At 38.0% G+C, this 17206-nt stretch overlaps 1 long non-coding RNA gene across 4 annotated transcripts in view; it reads right to left on the bottom strand.

The window, feature by feature from the left end:
* LOC113543035 (uncharacterized) overlaps positions 1 to 16404 on the bottom strand; it is a 37235-nt gene extending 20831 nt beyond the window's left edge. Inside the window, exons 1-6 of one of the 4 annotated variants that reach the window (XR_004580340.2) lie at positions 16315 to 16404; positions 14372 to 14499; positions 13479 to 13597; positions 12835 to 13213; positions 1355 to 1402; positions 317 to 1009 (exon numbers count right to left, since the gene is read on the bottom strand). This is a non-coding gene — a long non-coding RNA (uncharacterized LOC113543035). Of the gene's footprint in view, positions 1 to 316; positions 1010 to 1116; positions 1267 to 1354; positions 1403 to 4466; positions 4875 to 12834; positions 13214 to 13478; positions 13598 to 14371; positions 14500 to 16314 lie in introns of those variants that run through there. The other 3 variants (XR_003404382.3, XR_004580341.2, XR_004580342.2) reach the window with 3 other exon arrangements.
* Between the last annotated feature and the right edge of the window lie 802 nt (positions 16405 to 17206).

Below are 17206 nucleotides of genomic sequence, written 5' to 3'. Positions count from 1 at the left end.
AGGTTGTGAGTTCGAGTCCCGGTACTGCCAAGCTGTTGGACCTTTAACCCTCATCCGCTCAGCTCAAGTGTGAGTCAAATCAATAAACGCCGGTTTCAAAGAATTTGTAAGAAATCAGACAGAAACACAAATCAAGAAAGATATGATGAGGTGTGTGGTTAATGCTTGTAGCTTTAATTTCAACTATTTGTACACAAAACATTTAACATTTTCAAAAAAAAAAAAAGTTGCTGTTAAAATAATTAAAAGGTTTTAAAAAAAATACATTTAAATAAATTAATTAATTAAAGCAAATTTGAAAACATTAATTTGACCAGCTAGCATAAAATCATCCCTAAAGAAAAAGTGAAAAAGTGGCAGAACATCCTGACACCATTCAACAACTTTGTGCTTCACGCAGTTATTTATTTGCAAATCCCCCACACCACATCAATATAACATAAATCTCAGTTTATCCATAAATTAGCACTTGTCATTTGGATCCTCAGTAAATCAGGGCCTAAGGGAAATAGAGTGAATGATGATTTCAGGAATTCACTCATATTTGGAGCATCGTTTCACACATGGATCACAAACGGCAGGAAGGTTGGAGTCTTGTACAATTCTACACTTTACAGCCATTAAACATGAAAAGCCCAAATTAGCGCTAACGTCGCTCTTTACTTCCGTCCTGACGGGGTCATTTTACAGCCACGAAATTAAACTGGGAATTTAAAAAAAATAATCACGTGACACAAACACTACACTGCAACGTGGTAAATGATCTTCAGTACTTTCCTTTCTGAGTGACAGAATAAGCGACCATAATGACAGATAACGAGAATGATGATTAAAGTGATGTGACGCACCACGTAACAACTAACATGAGGAGCGGCGAGGACGTGTCGAGCTCCACTTGGCGAATAGGGAAAGCGTGCCATGCTTTACACGTGGGCGGAAATCATTCTGCTGAAAATATGAGGCACTAATAAAGCTCTTCAGAAGGTTAGGTATGGAGGGTTCTTCAAAACTGTATATACACACACACACACACACACACACACACACACACACACACACAGAGAGAGAGAGAGAGAGAGAGAGAGAGAGAGAGAGAGAAGGGGGGGGGGGGGGGGGTGAGGAAACATCGCTAATCAAGGATGGTCATTTGGTCAAGAGCTCTCTGTAGGGAGTGAAGATGGAGGTGATGGAGTGTGTGTGTTTTGGTCATTCACACCATCCATCGATGTTTTAAGTGCATGAGGTTCTGTAGAGCAGGTGTGAAGTCTGAAAGCAGGAGAGAGGAACCTACAGAGTCCCTGAAACCACATGGTCTAATTTACTTTTTAGCTAATTATCGCATGCTCTCACTTACTTTCTCGTGAACGCGCTCTCACGGTCTCTTGCTGTCTCTCAGTTTTCTCTAAGAAGAAAAAAAATCTTGTGAAAATCAGAAATACTTTACAGAGCCCCTGAAGGGACCTTTGTGGGAAAAAAAAAATCACGTAAAAAAGAAAAGACATTTAAAAAAGAAAATGAGAAAAGTGGCTTGCATGAGAAAGACAAAATCTTGTAAAAACAGAAAATTCTCTCGTTTGCACTACGTACTTTTCTAAATGACAAATTTTTGCATGCAGACAAGATCAAGGTCTGTTGACAGAGAGGGGGGTGTTTATTTATTCACAGAGATTCTCACACCAAATACAAAACGTGTCGGTTTTAACAGGGGATTTATTTCCAGCTGATGCTCACAGACTTAACACACCACTCAATCCGTGTAAAAGTTATAAAGGCTGACATTAACAGAGTTAGCACTTTATTAACTGAAAGAAAAAAAAAAGTATCCCAAAATGAAACTTGATCATTTTTATGAATTTCAGATATTAGAGTTTGGCTTTTTAGTGCAAAATATTGTAAATAATGAAAAGAAAGTGTTCAACAGCTGTTTCATTCCACTCGTATGACACCAATTTGCCAAATCGAACAATTCTTATTTATTAAATGTCGTACTATTTATACAATCTAATCTTACATTTAATGCATTTAATCATTTATTAATTTTTGTTTATCTTAAATAAAGATAACTTTGTACACTAGTAGCCACTTGCTGTTTTTGTTAATATTATTTTGCAAAGTATTTTTTTAAATGTATTTTTATGAATTAACGAACTTGGTTATTTATTACGGACGCAGTCGGTGGAAACGGAGCTGATCACGATGCTCATTTTAACAGAAGCACCTGTAAGCTATTACATTTAATATAATAATCTTATTTGTGCAACACTAAATACATGATAAAGTCATTATTCTGGAGGCAGCGCTGCCTTTACGATGGCGTCATAAAATGATCACAACTAATTAAATGCTCAAAAAGATCACAGATCTGTAAAATAGATTCTGTACCATTTTATTTTAATAATACAAAATTCCCAATTCATATCCAAGTCTAATTTTCTGCATGTATTATTATTGTTATTGAGTTGTAATGTTCAGCCTCGACCAGCAGATGGAGTGATGGAGCAACAGAAGAATATCACACTGAGTTACAGTGAAGCGAGAGTGAGAATCTGTCAACTGTTAAACAAAGTCTCCATTAATTTGATAATTTATTGATTAACGCAACATTCACTAGAGAAAAACAACAAATAATCCAAGTGTCACTACGTAAATACCTTATTACCATGTAATTACATGTTAGTTAACGAACTGTGGCATTTTAATTACATATTTAGCTGTAAATTGTCGTTAGTGTTGAAGTGAACGAAAAGCAAAAACAAACAAAACAGAAGAATGATGCTTTAGAAAACAAAAACAAACAAACAAACGAAAACACATGTAAGCTTTATTTCATTTATTTTAAATACACAGCTCTGATTGGATCCAAACACAGAGTACAACATCACAGTGACATCAGGCTTCATTCTCATTCACACTTACATATTTCACAAATTAATAAATAAATCACATGTGCACTCCATCTTTCCATCAAACAGCTGAACAAAAGTACAACAAATAAAATAATGCAAAAAAGGCAAGTAAAAGTTGGTTAAATGCTGAAGCGGAAAAAAGTTTTTAGCATGATCTATTTATTTAAATAAAAATGGAAAGTAAACAAATAATTTAAAAAAAATATATATATAAAGTTTTGTAAAAGTAATATGGCATTAAAAGTAAGGCAAAGGAAGGATTGTTAAATGCTAAAGTGATTTTTTTTTAACGTGAAGTGAAAAATAATTGAACAAATGAAATAATTAAAACAATAGAACATGTAGTAGTGTAAATGTAACATGCCACTAAAATGAAGGCAAGTAATAAAATCCACTATTTTCTATGTATTTAAAATGAAAAAAATAAATAAAATTGTGGGTTTTTTTTGGAAATGTAAGTGACGCATGTGTGCACCTGCGAGTCGATTTATCCTTCGAGATAAAGTTAGCGAGAGCACAAGCAGAAAGGTGCGCACTCAGCAGGATTTCAGTCATGTGATACTCCTGTAGTCGAGCTCGGCTCCGTTATAAATCACTGAGTGAGTTTTAACTCTGATCTCTGAATGAGGACAATAAATTGTTTATGAAGTGGAGGATACGAGAGTTGGATTTAAATATTAAAGCGGCTGAACCCTAGCGCTCACTCTGACCAATCAGCAGAAAAATTATTCAATAAAAACTTAAAGCTGCACTCAGTAATATTTTAAAGTTTTTCAATACTTGTAAGAATCCTGTCATTCTAAAGGCACCTTCAAAAAAACGGATTCACAAAATAGCTGTACACCAAATCTCACTCGTTTCTTCATTTCTGCCTTTATTTTACTTTTTTTCTGGCCCAGAAAATTAGTTCCACCCCCTGTCTTTTTTTCCCCCCCACCTTTAGAAGGATACTCCTGAGTCATTTGTGCTTTCCAACATGGAACATATTCATAAACTGAATATGAAACTTTTTTTTTTTTTTTTTTTTTTTTTTTTAAATTAAAAGTTTTTAAAAAGGTTACAGAAATCACATTTTTTTTCCACGCGCATTACACACAATAAAAGGAATCATGTGTAAAATCATGTGAACAAGGGAACAAATTGCGCAAAAATCACAAGACAAAAAAAAAAAAAAAAAAAGTAACAATTTAATTGTGAATTACATGAAAAAAGTATTAAAAAAACGAAAATAATTGTGTAAAAATCATGAGAAAAATGAACCACATCTAAAATAAAATAATTCACATGGGAGAATGAATCATGTTAAAAATCACAAGAAAACAGATGAATCGTGAAGAAAAGTAAGAAAAACGAATTGTGGGTAAAAATGATGCGAATAATGAATCGTGTGTAAACTCACATGTGGAAATAAAGCATGTAAAAAAGTGCGTGCAAAAAATGTATAAAAAATAATCACGTGAAAATAAAATGTGCAAAACATTTTTTTAAGTGAAGTGTCTTTAAAAAAAAAAAAAAAAAAAAAAAAAAAAAAAAAAAAAAAAAAAAAAAAAAAAACGTCATTATTCACATGTTAAGTTCATGTAACTTTTCTGTAAGGTTAAGGCTAAAATTGGGGGAGGAGCTTAGTGTTGTGTCTTTTTACAACTTTATTTACATAAATTTGGGGGGAAAAATCCCTCTCTCGTTATATGAACTCGAAGTGAGAGGTGTGTGAGATCAGGGTTCAAACGAAGCCTCGTTTCACACTGTGCTGTGATGAATAGCTCGACAGACGGGCTCAGCTGGTGAAACGCTCAAATTAACGGCTAAACTTTGAAGACATTTCGCTCAGACTGATGAGCAGCGTGGTGACTCAGTGTTTGCTCAGTATAACGAGTTGAGCAATCAATTTTTATATCACCATATGGTCGACTTTCTGTTCTCGTCAGCTACAGAGAAATTCTGAAGCATGTAAAGAACATTCAGTATCTGAAGAGAAGAATGTTTAGAGTCAAGAACATTTAGTGTCTATAGAGAAGACATACAAGAGTCTGTACTGAGCATGGACACTGAATTACATTTTATAACAAAACGTATGTACCACATTATACACTACACTGTGTGCGGTGCTGTTATAGTAAAATAATCAACAATGGGGAGGTGTGATGAAGCAGATTTACTGTTACTACTCTGAAGTTGATCTTTTTCTATAACTGCATGTTCTGAATAGCTTTATGCCTCCAAGTTAATTTACAAACAATTACAATTTTTTTTTTTTTTTTTTTTAAAGAAAGACACTGTACTTTTTATCCATTTATAGTTGTGGAACATCCACGAAACAAGTTAGTTCCTGTTATCGCTTACATTCTAGTTGCTATAACCAGCTGTTCACTCAGCAGCCTCTTTTTTCCCTCTCTTTTCCTCTCTTGCTGAGTAATGCTTCAAAATAAATTTTTTTTTTTTTTTTAAATATTTAAATTATAGACTTACAATTTTTTCAATGCAAAATTGAAGAATTAATATAAATTAAAGAAAATGATTCAGTCAATATGGTCTCAGACCTGCTAATACACAACTATTTGTAATATTAAATTAGTAACATTAAATGTTAATGTTGGAGAAGGGGGCGTGGCCAGACTTCATTACAGCGGGAAAAATTCAGGAAGCTGGTTATGAGTCAGCTGTAGCTACAATCGCTAGCTTCCTTATTCTTACTGGCTACCCGTTAACAAGGTCAGTAATGCTCGCAAAATTCAAGTCGGGAGTGTAAACAAACTTAACGAGTTATTAGCTATAACGAAGCTCATTATACAATTTAAATATATTAACTACTACAAAATTTAAACATTTACTACACATGCATGTGCTTTGTGGTGAAGACACTTGTGAAGTTACTTACTAAATTGTCATTTTCTTAATTTAAATCTCTGTTCGTGGGTTTTTTTTCCTGCAAGAAGACATGTACAGCTTTATCCGTCTTCACAGGACAGACAAGGGAAGCCAAGACGTGTTGGAGAAAGAGGTTTTTTGCAGCAAGCTATTAAGGTTCAGAGGATACAAAACAGGCGAAAAAGAAACACGCATTACAAAATACAAACACTTTTTTTTTGGTCGACCTTAAAGCTACAGACACCATGTTTTCCACCTGACATTTAAATCATCTGACTTGATAGCCATCGCAATAGCTGGAACATATCGGCGATTCCCGAAAGCAATCGTCAATCGTCCCAAGCCTACTGCTCGTCCAACTGGAGCACTTGATGAAATGCTGTCCATTTTATCCCCATGAGTTCACCTTAGTCATCATAACCACTGTTTACATCTCCCCACAACAAAGATGCTGTTCTGTTAAACGTACAAAGAACTGAATGGCTACCAGCCTGCCAACAGCGATGCAGCCCTTATTGCTGCTGGGGAATTTAACAGGGCATACCTGAATCTAATGTAATGTAAACTCTTACCAGCATGCCCAACCAGGGGGGGTCAGTCATCCTTAATCACCGCTACACTCCATTCAAGAATGGCTACACCTTAACCTCTACCTCCACTCAGTAAATCTGACCACAGTGCCATTTTCCTCATGCCCAAAACATAAACCTGTCACTGTCCTAGTCCATCACTCCTAAAGGCTTCAAGAAAATCCCTTATTGCCACCATACCAAAGACGGCTTCTCTAATGTGTTTGAATGACTATGTTCCAGGATTGGTCAAGAACATTATCTATTCCATGCTTGATGATGGACAGGCCTACCTGGAGGAAGTAGAAAGCCTGACAAAGCCATAGTTAATAACCTCACCTCAAATGGCAGCAAGACAACAGAGCACAAGGTACTTTAAGTACATGGGAACTCACGTGTCTGAGAACTTGAGGTTGTTATATCACACAGACGTTTGTGAAGCCTCACAAGCTTCTACCAGTGCACCCTAGAGAGCATCCTGACAGGCAATAGTACTGCCTGGTACAGAAACAGTGCTATATGGGATCTGAAAGCACTGCAAAGAATCGTGGGGGCTGGGGTGTGGCTCTACCGATATTACAGGACATCTACATCTACAGAGAGGAAAAGCGTTAAAGGACTCCAGTCCCCCACACCACAGTCTGTTCTCCTTGCTGCAGTCTGGAAAACACTTCAGGAGAAGCTACTTCCCACATTTGACTGCACACAGGACACAACTTAGGAATGTACTACACGAATTTTGGACAGCCCACTGTGACGGCGAATTTTGGACAGCCCACGCACAAAAGGCACAAAGCGCTCCTCACACGACTGCCACCATTGTTTTGGACAGCATTAGAGTGCGTGGCTGCAAGGCGGGGCAGAGAAATTCGACTCGGCTGGCAGCCAATGATTGCAGCAGCAGCTCCCTACCCTCCTGCAGAACCCAGGATAGTATTCTCAAGAGAAGAAAGGTATGGTAAATAATGTCTCTCTCCCTCTCTCTGCTAGAACCCGACGTCAGTGAGGACGAAGAGCCTGGACCCCTGCACGTCGAACCTCGCCTACCCCGAGAGCGACCGCTCTGCCTCCTAGCTCCCGCCGCAACGCTGCTGCCCCATGTTCGCCGCACCCAGCTTCAGGACGACCGCGGCCTCACCTTTCTGCACCAGCCACCCTCACCTTCACACCAGCCTTTCCCACACACCAGCACTTAAACTAAAGAGCACTTTTCTCTCACTTCTGCCTCCTGTTGTCTGTGATCTGCCCCTTGCAACCTTGTGGTGCTACATTCACACAAACATGCCAACCTGCACACACCTGAGACAATCTAGGCAACACTGCCTTGCTGCACCGTACCCACAGCTGTCCTTTGTGATTTTTGTTTCACATCTGGTCAGCTTGGGAGAGTTGAGTATAGCAGATAGGATTGATCAGGAATAACAGATAGCTGGAATCTATCACAATGGCGATCAAGTTGGACAAAAAAAATGTTTCAGCAAACATGGTGTTGGCAGCTTTAAGATCGACAAAAGTAAATTGTGCTGCATCACACAATATAAATAAAAACCCTAAATTAATGCATTATTTTATTTTCTTAACAGGGTGACTTCACTATGCAAGAATTCAGTAAGTATCTCTGCTGTTGTTCACCACCAAGCACATGCACATGTTAACACAGTCCCCTCCAAAGGTATTGGAACGGCAAGGCCAACCTCCCCCCTTTTCTCTCTATATAGTGAAGTTAATGGGGTTTGAGATCAAAAGACGAAAACAAGACAACAGATCAAAATTTCAGCTTTCATTTCCTGACATTTATATCTAGATGTGTTAAACAACTTAGAACATGGCATCTTTGATGGCAGACCTCCCAATTTTTAGGTGAGCAAAAGTATTGGAACAGATAGTCCTAAAGTAAACACTAAATATTTGGTTGCATATCCCTTGCTTACAATAACTGCATCAAGCCGGTGAGCCACTGACATCACCAAAGTGTTGCATTCTTCCTTTGTGATGCTTTTCCAGACCCAGCTTGTTGCACAGCTTCTTCCACTTGTTTGCTTTGGGGGGTTTCTCCCATCAGTCTCCTCTTCAGGAGGTGAAATGCTGCTCACGTGGGTTAAAGTCCACTGATTGACTTGGCCAGTCTAAAACCTTCCACTTTTTCCACTGATGAAGTGATTTGTTGTGTTGGCAGTGTGTTTTGGCTCGTTGTCTTAATGCATGATGAAGTTCCTCCCAATTAGTTTGGATGCATTTCTCTGTTAATTGGCAGACAGAATGTTTCTGTAGACATTTGAATTCATTCTGCTGCTAACATCACGCGTTCCATCATCAATAAAGATTAGTGAGCCTGTTCCAGAAGCAGCCATGCAAGCCCAAGCCATGACACTACCTCTACTGTGCATGACCAATGAGCTTGTATGTTTTGGATGATAAGCAGATCATTTCTTTCGCCACATTTTGGCCTTTCCATCACTTTAATAAAGGTTAACCTTGTTCCAGGACTTTTGTGGCTCATCTCTGTATTTCTTTGCAAATGCCGATCTGGCCTTCAGATTCTTACTGCTGATGAGTGGTTTACATCTTGGGGCATGGCCTTTAGATTACTGCTCTCAAAGTCTTCTTCGAACAGTGGATTGTGATACCTTCACCCCTGCCCTGTGGAGGTCGTTGGTGATGTCACTGACTCTCACAATGTTTCGTCATCAGCTGTTGTTGTTTTCCTTGGCTGTCTGGTTGTTAGTGCATCAGTGGTTTCTTTCTTTTTCAGGACATTCCAATTTGCTGTACTGGCTATGCCCAATGCTTGTACAGAGCTGAGATTTTTCTCTTGTTTCTCTGCTTCAAAATCTCTTGCTTTTCTCCCATAGACAGCTCTCTAGTCTTCATGTTGGTTTATCCTTCTTAACAAAACAAAATAAAAACAAAACAAAAAAAAAATATAAAAATGCAGTCTTCATAGGCAAATCCCAGGGCTCAAACCAAGAGTAGACATTCAGAGTAATTAACTGTTTAAACAATCAATCTAAAAGGGCACACCTGGTCAACAAGACACACCTGTCAGTCCAATATTGTTGACCACTTGAAAAATGGGTGGGTTCAAACAAAAGGTCCCATGTTCCAAGTTGTTTAACACACGGCATTTATAGCATTTGGCAGACACCCTTATCCAGAGCGACTTATATTTATATAACTGGTCAGTTGAAGTTAAAGGGCCCAACAGTAGCAGCTTGGCAGTGCTGGGATTTGAACTCTCAAACTTCCGATTAGTAGTCCAATGTCTTAACTAATGAGCTAATAATTATTAAAAAAATTGAAGGCATAATCTACCTTCAACCATTCTTGAACCAATCAAGAAACTACCAAATTTGAACATCTATTAAAATATCCATTTTTATTAATACCCAATTATTAATATTTCAAATATTTGAAAAAAGGTACAGTATGTAATTCTTGCAACAGCCACTGCATCACAATAATGATTATTACAAACCTACAATCGTCGATGCCTAGGAAAGTCCGATTTGCGAGATCACAATACAATGGATCTGGCTAGTTTCTGCATTTCGGGATTTCGTTTTAATTTTTCTGGCCCAGAAATCGGCTTTACCCCCATTCAGAACATGACTTCCCCAGCTATGCCTGTTATCTTAAAGTAACTTGAAACACAAAACTAGTTTCAAGGAAAGAAGAGTTGTCAGGTTTTTTAATTGCAACTCACAATGTAAACAGCAGAGGGCTCTAAAAATTACATACTGCTCCATAAAGGCCAATTTATATTTCTAAGTTAGTGCATATTTGCGTTGCAGTGCGTACAGGGGGATCATGGGTAAACACGGCACGCAGAGACTTGCTAGCATGCAGTGTTCCCATGTGTGTCTCTGTGGTGATATGCGTCAGGTAAATGCTGTTTGGTCGGTGAAGAGGCAGGTCAGTTACGTAGACAGAAACTGTTGTGTCATTTCACAGAAGACATGTCACAGAAGAGATGTGACATTTCTTCTGCTGGTTTGATGAAATTCAGATTAATATTTAAATAAGAGTAAGACTCTTCAAAATACATCTGAAGCACAAATAATAAAATGCTAAACAATAAAGCTTAAAAAAAATCTAATTTCCCTCATTGCATCCAGAACTTTCGGTCTAATACAGATGAGCTTGTGCTTCGAAACTGCTTCATGAAAGTGCAGTCTGTGAAAAACCTCAAAACTTGCGACAGAAATTGATAAAAACGCTGCGTAAAAATCTCAGTTTAAACGTATTCACTCTTAGTTTCTCAGACCAGTGTTTTTATTAAACACTTCTACTCTATGATGAAACTCTCACTCAACAAGAAGCATAAATGAACATTTTCCCGTTTCATGTTTTCTTCACACAGTGATACCACATTACTGTATAATGGATTTATTTACAGAAAACTACAATCATGATATGTTTATATAAATTATATAAACTGCAAAGCTTAATAACAGCTCTAGTTCATTATAATGTTTAGTTTAATTCTGCAGGATCGCACACTACTTTCTTCTTCTTCTAACAGACTCCCAATAAACACGCAGGGTAGGTGATGTCAACCACACCAACTCAATAAAAATAAACTAAAGCATTGTCAGTCAGTGACTGATAGAATTGTAGATTTCAACAATACATTAAAGTGTTTGATATAAAGTCGCTCATACTGCTGCATACACAAAGTTAACACACTTCAGAAATGCTTTCAATTTATCAAGCAAGGTTTCTTTTTCTTCCCAGCACTTTAAGACAAAATAATGTCCGTAATTTGAATTCTCTTCTCTTTATTATTCCTACAGTGAAACACAGAACTCATGTTGCTTTTCTTCACTGTGTAAATAAGTAAATTCTGGTGTGGTTCATGTGACAGGGCCTCCTGGAGGACACACTCACGTGAGGTACAAGTATGAACACTTCACCCTGTGCGAGCTGCCGCGCATGACATCCTGACGTGCTCGAGGAAACGCGCATGCAGAAGTATAAATAAGCCTTTAAATCAAATGAAAACTGGTGTTCGAGCCAAAGATTTATGGGTGGACATTGTAACGGGGTGGAAAAGTGGCTGGCTGCAGTACAAGTGTTAACCCCACCCACTCCATGTAACCGAATGGGAAACAAGCCAAACTTACATTTTTTTTTAAATCACCACAGATTATTGGGAATAATGTTGTATCATAACTATAGTAGACTGTGATATCTCCTGTAATATTTTTCCTTACAGTAAATGTGTTTTATAGCAATTATTTGATGATAAAGGCGAGGCCAATGAGGTGACTGACAGTTTTGGACGTCAGATGATTAACCTCATTAATGTGTATGTGCTCCAACACACACCTGAAGCTCTGTACAGCTCTGTAGCAAAGCCATGTCTTGTTCTGCTGGGAACTGTTCTAACAGAGCCTCAGCTGGAAATTCTCTGCAGTTTTTTCCTGGTAAGTTGCTTATTTTAACGTCTAACTTAGCTCGTTGTACTGATACGCTATATGGCCAAAAGTTTGCAGACACAAGACCATCAAATTCATATTTGCTTTTTGAACAACCCATTTCAGATTTATTCCCCTTTGCTGTTGTAATAACCTCCACTCTCCTAGGAAGACTTTCCACTAGATTTTGGAGTGTGTCTGTGGTGATTTGTCCATTCAGCCACAAGTGAGGTCAAGCACTGATGTTACTGAGGGTTGGTGAGAAGGCCTGGGGCGCAGTCAGCACTCCAATTCATCCCAAAGGTGCTCAGTGGGGTTGAGATCAGGGCTCTGTGCAGGACACTGGAGTTCCTCCACACCAACTTTGGCAACCCATGACTTCATGGAGCTCGGTTTGTGCACAGGAGCATTGTCAGGCTGGAACACGTTTGGGCCTCTTAGTTCCAGTGAAGGTAAAATTGTAATACTACAGCATACAGAGATATTCTATGTAATTGTGTGTTTCCAACTTTGTGGCAACAGTTTGGAGAAGACCCAGATATGGGCGTGATGGTCAGGTGCCCAAACTTTTGGCCATATAGTGCATTATAACTACCAAACCAGCGTGGAGGAACGAAGTGATGACAAACCGAGACAGCACATTAGCTACATTTCATAATTTGTTGACTGTATGACCTTAGCGAACACTTGAAGTAGAACACTCGAAGGTTAATCAGTCACTCCTTTTTAAAGAACTTCCAATATAACAAGCGGAGCAGAAGAGAGCACACTCCTCTACTCAGTAAGTGTAACTCACTGCAGGTTTCAGAGATAGATGATAATCATGGAGAGCAGTTGTGTCGAGTGGAAATGTTGACTGGAGTTTATTCATGTATTTTTAGAAGGTACACTACATTAGCTGCTTGTACATTACTTTGATTAAGATGATGAAAAAGCTACCTTCAGCTAGCTAGCATATGATAGATTCAGTCATGACTCAAAGCTCTAAAATCTTTGAGACAATGATTAAAAAAAAAAAAACCTGATATACGTCTACAACGTGTTTTACTTACGAATAAATAACGCGGTACTTACCACTTTGAGTTAACGTCATTCGATGCATCATCTAGCATCGTCCACGACCAGTATAGGCAGCCAAGAAGCCAACACGCTGCCCAACCAGTAACTGGCTAGAACTCCTGTTTAGTACCTTTGTCTCTTCTCCTAGAGCTCCTGGTCTTTTAGGGGATGATGACGACGACCATGTCATATTCGCTGAGCTCACACTCGCAGAGCCACGGTGCTGCTGCAGCTCTTGGGTTTCAGTGCTGGTTTTGCAGGACTGCAAACAGTCAAATGGATACTGGAGGGGACTTGGGAGGAAAGGGGCGGAGCCAGGGTCAGCAGCAGTAGCTGGGAGACCTGTGGGGTGGCGCTGCTGGTACGACGCTGCACTGCGCTTGCCCAGAGTGCTCTGTAAAAACATGTTTGTCTACATTGCACCAATTATCAATAAGAGTCCAAAATGGCTGCCTATGTACACAAGTAGAAACAAAGTCACAGCTGTAATTCTTCTAAACAACTTGTGGGGAAAAAAAGGCTAATGTTACAATACTATTTGCTCTTATTTATAATTATAGGTTATAAATAAATTAGTGAAGACACGAATGTTGCCAGGCTTTAAAGCTGATACAGGATTTACTTGTTCTGACCGTTAACGCTAGGTAAGATGCAGCTACCTGAGCGGAAGATGGGCGTGTCCACGGGCACAAGCTCCAAGATGGACGACAGGACAGGAACTCCAAGATGTCTGTCACTCACCAGATCGTTCCACTGGCACCGCGATGAAAGTAGACACCTGTAACACACAAACAAACACCTGGAGTTAGAGTACATGTACATCAAACACCCATACATTTTTCATTTTTACATCACGTCACATAAACCGGTCAGTTGTGAGGTTTTGTTTTTTTAAAGACCACCAGCACCCATTTGTTTTGAGTTTTCCCTTTTAGGATCACCAGTACCCGTTTGATTTCGCATTCGTTTAAAGAGCACCAGTACCCGTTTGTTTTGTATGAAGACCACAAGCATCCTTTTGTTTCAAGTTTTTGTTTTTTTAAGAAGACCACCAGCACCCATTTGTTTTGAGTTGTTTAAAGATCACCAGCACCTTTTTTTCCTTTTGAGTTAAACCTGTATATTGCAAAACTGTGTACGTAGCTTACCTGTACCTTCATACCTATACCCGTGTGTGTTTGCATGCGTGTTTAAAATCATCTGGACAACTCATTTGTTCTTATTTTTGTTTCAAAATCATCTTGTTTGTCCACCAGTTTGTTCACAGGTGTGTTAAGTCACCTGGACCTGTGTGTTGGAAAAATGTGTAAGAATCTCATCCTGTGTGTGCATGTTCTTCAGCATCTTCCAGGGTTCTCCAGCAGTCTCCAGCATTGTCATGTGCATATAACACTTATCTGTATGTGTGTTTGCACATGTGTTCAAACATTACCTGTAGATATTTATGCTCTTGTTTGTTTAAAGATCACCAGTACCACCTGTTAGACTGTTTGTTTGTTTAAAGATCATCGATACCCATGTATACTCAGGGGTGTTTGAGGAGAATATGTACCTGTTTGTGGGCGTGGCTATGTCACACAGCTGACCGAGGGCTCAGGTGTGGAGGTGCTGCCGGATGCCGGTCACACGGTGGCGAGAGAGGCTGCATTCTGCTCCTGCTGTTCCCTCTCAGGAAGTCATCTACAAAAAAAAGATTTAAAAATTGATTAGCCATTAAGTTCTACGATAATCGCGTGGGTAACATGCTGCAACTTCTGCATAATCAAGTCACTAAATTACTCAAGAAAAAAGAAAAACAATAAACTGTTAGCAAACACTAATCATTTTTTATTAGCACTTCTACTCTCACAGCTACATACTATCATTTTACTGTTGTTAAATTGAGGTTGATCTCCCAAAGAAAAAAGTGAACTACATAAAGTTACTATTATTACAAACTACAGTAATGAAATAAAAATCATTTTTTTCCCCCAAAGAATTAAAATAAAAACTTCCAAAATCTAAATCTAGTTGCTGCAGTTGGTAGAAATAAAGTGTTAAAACGTTAATTAGTGCATTTACACAAGAAACCCATTCACTTTAAATACTTCATTTTCCTTCTGAGAAGGAAAAAAAAAAAAAAAAAAAAAAAAAACCTTAAATAGAATAAACTATTATTTTCAGCAATATTTGCATAAATAGCAATATTATTACAGTAAAACGAAACAACGTTTCTCCAGGACCAAGGTGCTACATAAGACAAACACAGAACAACACAGAACTACAAGGGACTACATAATTTATACATAAAGTGCACAAGTGCAAACATGCAGACAGCACAAGACAGTACAATGATGTGTGTGTGTGTGTGTGTGTGTTCAGTCCATTTTCTGAGTATTGAGGAGTCTGATGGCATGAGGGAAGAAACTATTGCACAGTCTGGTCGTGAGGCCCGAATGCTTCGGTACCGTTTGTCAGACGGCAGGAGGGTGAGGGGTGTGTGAGAGGGGTGTGTGAGAGGGGTGTGTGAGAGGGGTGTGTGAGAGGGGGTGTGTGAGAGGGGGTGTGTGAGGTCGTCCACAATGCTGGTGTTGCATGTGCAGCTCATGGTTTGAAAAGTATTGATTTTCCTCTTTTTAAAAAAAGAATTCAAATTTACAAAATTCTATGTTTCAAAATCATTGGAAAGAATAAAAAAAGATAGGAAAGATAAAAGAATAACATATTTTATTTTCTCCCTTCATTAAAAAATATAAAAATACTTCGCTTCCACATCTAGTCACTGTAGTTGGAAAGAATAACAGAATGTTATTTGGTTATGCATGTGCAATTCTTACAATTAAAAAAATGATTAAAAGGAAAAGATTGCCTTTTTTAATGTTACAAATCATTTAAACTTATCAAACCACTCTCAGTTAAAATCTAGACACTGTAGTTAGTTTTCCATGAGCACCTCCTACAGTTTAAATCCTACTTTAGTTAAAAAGAAAAAAAACCCTCAAAAATTAAAAAAAAAAAACAAACAAAAACAATTTTCCCCCCACAAAATTAAACTGCTGCAGTAAAAATAAAAATATATTACATATTTCTAAAAATATATGCACTGGTTTTGATGTTTCTAAAGTTACAAACATGTTTGTTGTCTCGGTTGTTACAAATTATTAACTTATTTATGTATTTTTTTTTTATTTAAAAAAAAAAAACTGCAGGAATATTTTGCTTTTCATGTGCAAGTCCTAAAGTAAATACAAAAAAATAAAAAAATAAAAAATTCAAGAAAATAATATAGATTTAATAAATAAATAAATAAATAAATAAATAAATAAATTTAATTACAGGTACCTTAAAAAAACACAGGTGTGGTTTATTTGGATCGTTTAGTGAGAAACACTAACACTCCAAACACTCGTTTTTAGACGAGACGCTAAACAAACATCCCAACTCATACTGAGTGCATAAAACTTTAAAAAATAAACAAATAACTAAAAAATATATACAAAATGTGTTAAGCAATACCTTCCAGGGCCTCAAACATGGCCTTCCACAAGATGGCGGCGTCTCTACAGGTGAGCAGCAGCACAACGCTATCTCTTCTTCTTCGTCTTATATTCCCACTTTAATGTAATGTGCACTACCGCCACCTAGTGGTTTGTTGTGGAAAGTGTCGCTACCTGATCTGTACCACGCATGCGTTAATGTGACAAGGCGCGATTAAATCGTTCGCGCATGCGCAAACAACAGCACACGTTATATCACTTCCGTAAGAAGATTTTGCAACATCAATTTGCAAATTTTATTATGCTTTATTACTCTGTACCATGCATACACTAATGCTTTCGGGCTCAATTCAATTTGCCGAGCATACATAATCGTTACGCGCTGTGTATCGACATTTATTTTTCATTGTTTGTTTTTTTTATTGATACAACAACAGGGTCCAATAATGTTCAGTTGTTACATTTTAAATATTTATTTATATGACAAAATATTAACGATAATAAAAAAAGAAATATAGCCACAAGCGGCGATCTTCTCAAGCACCTTTTCACGTAGTCGCTAGTTCTTATGAAGTTGTACAGAACACTAAAGCAAACACAGATGAATACACTGTTAAAGTTTTAAGCTGGTAGCTCAATGCGAACACTGTGAAGTGCGGGCTGCAAGCTGATTGGCTGGCGGCGGCCATGTTTTTGAATCCACTAACGATGCAGTACACCGAATTTCAGCATGATCACACCTGAGAAACAGGTATTTGTACCTAACACCTTCCACTCTGAATGACCGCGCCCTAAACCTACCAACAGCCTCAGCATCTATTCCTGAATAAGGCTTTCTCGCAGAACGTTTCAAGCAAATCTATCTAAAATGTCATGTTATGGCAGTTTGAGTAAAATAAAGCTCCACCATG

The sequence above is a fragment of the Pangasianodon hypophthalmus genome, chromosome 21, assembly GCF_027358585.1.
Source record: "Pangasianodon hypophthalmus isolate fPanHyp1 chromosome 21, fPanHyp1.pri, whole genome shotgun sequence".
Lineage (NCBI taxonomy): Eukaryota > Metazoa > Chordata > Actinopteri > Siluriformes > Pangasiidae > Pangasianodon > Pangasianodon hypophthalmus.
The sequence above is the reverse complement of the archived record's forward strand: the minus strand, read 5'-3'. Positions and strand labels throughout refer to the sequence as shown.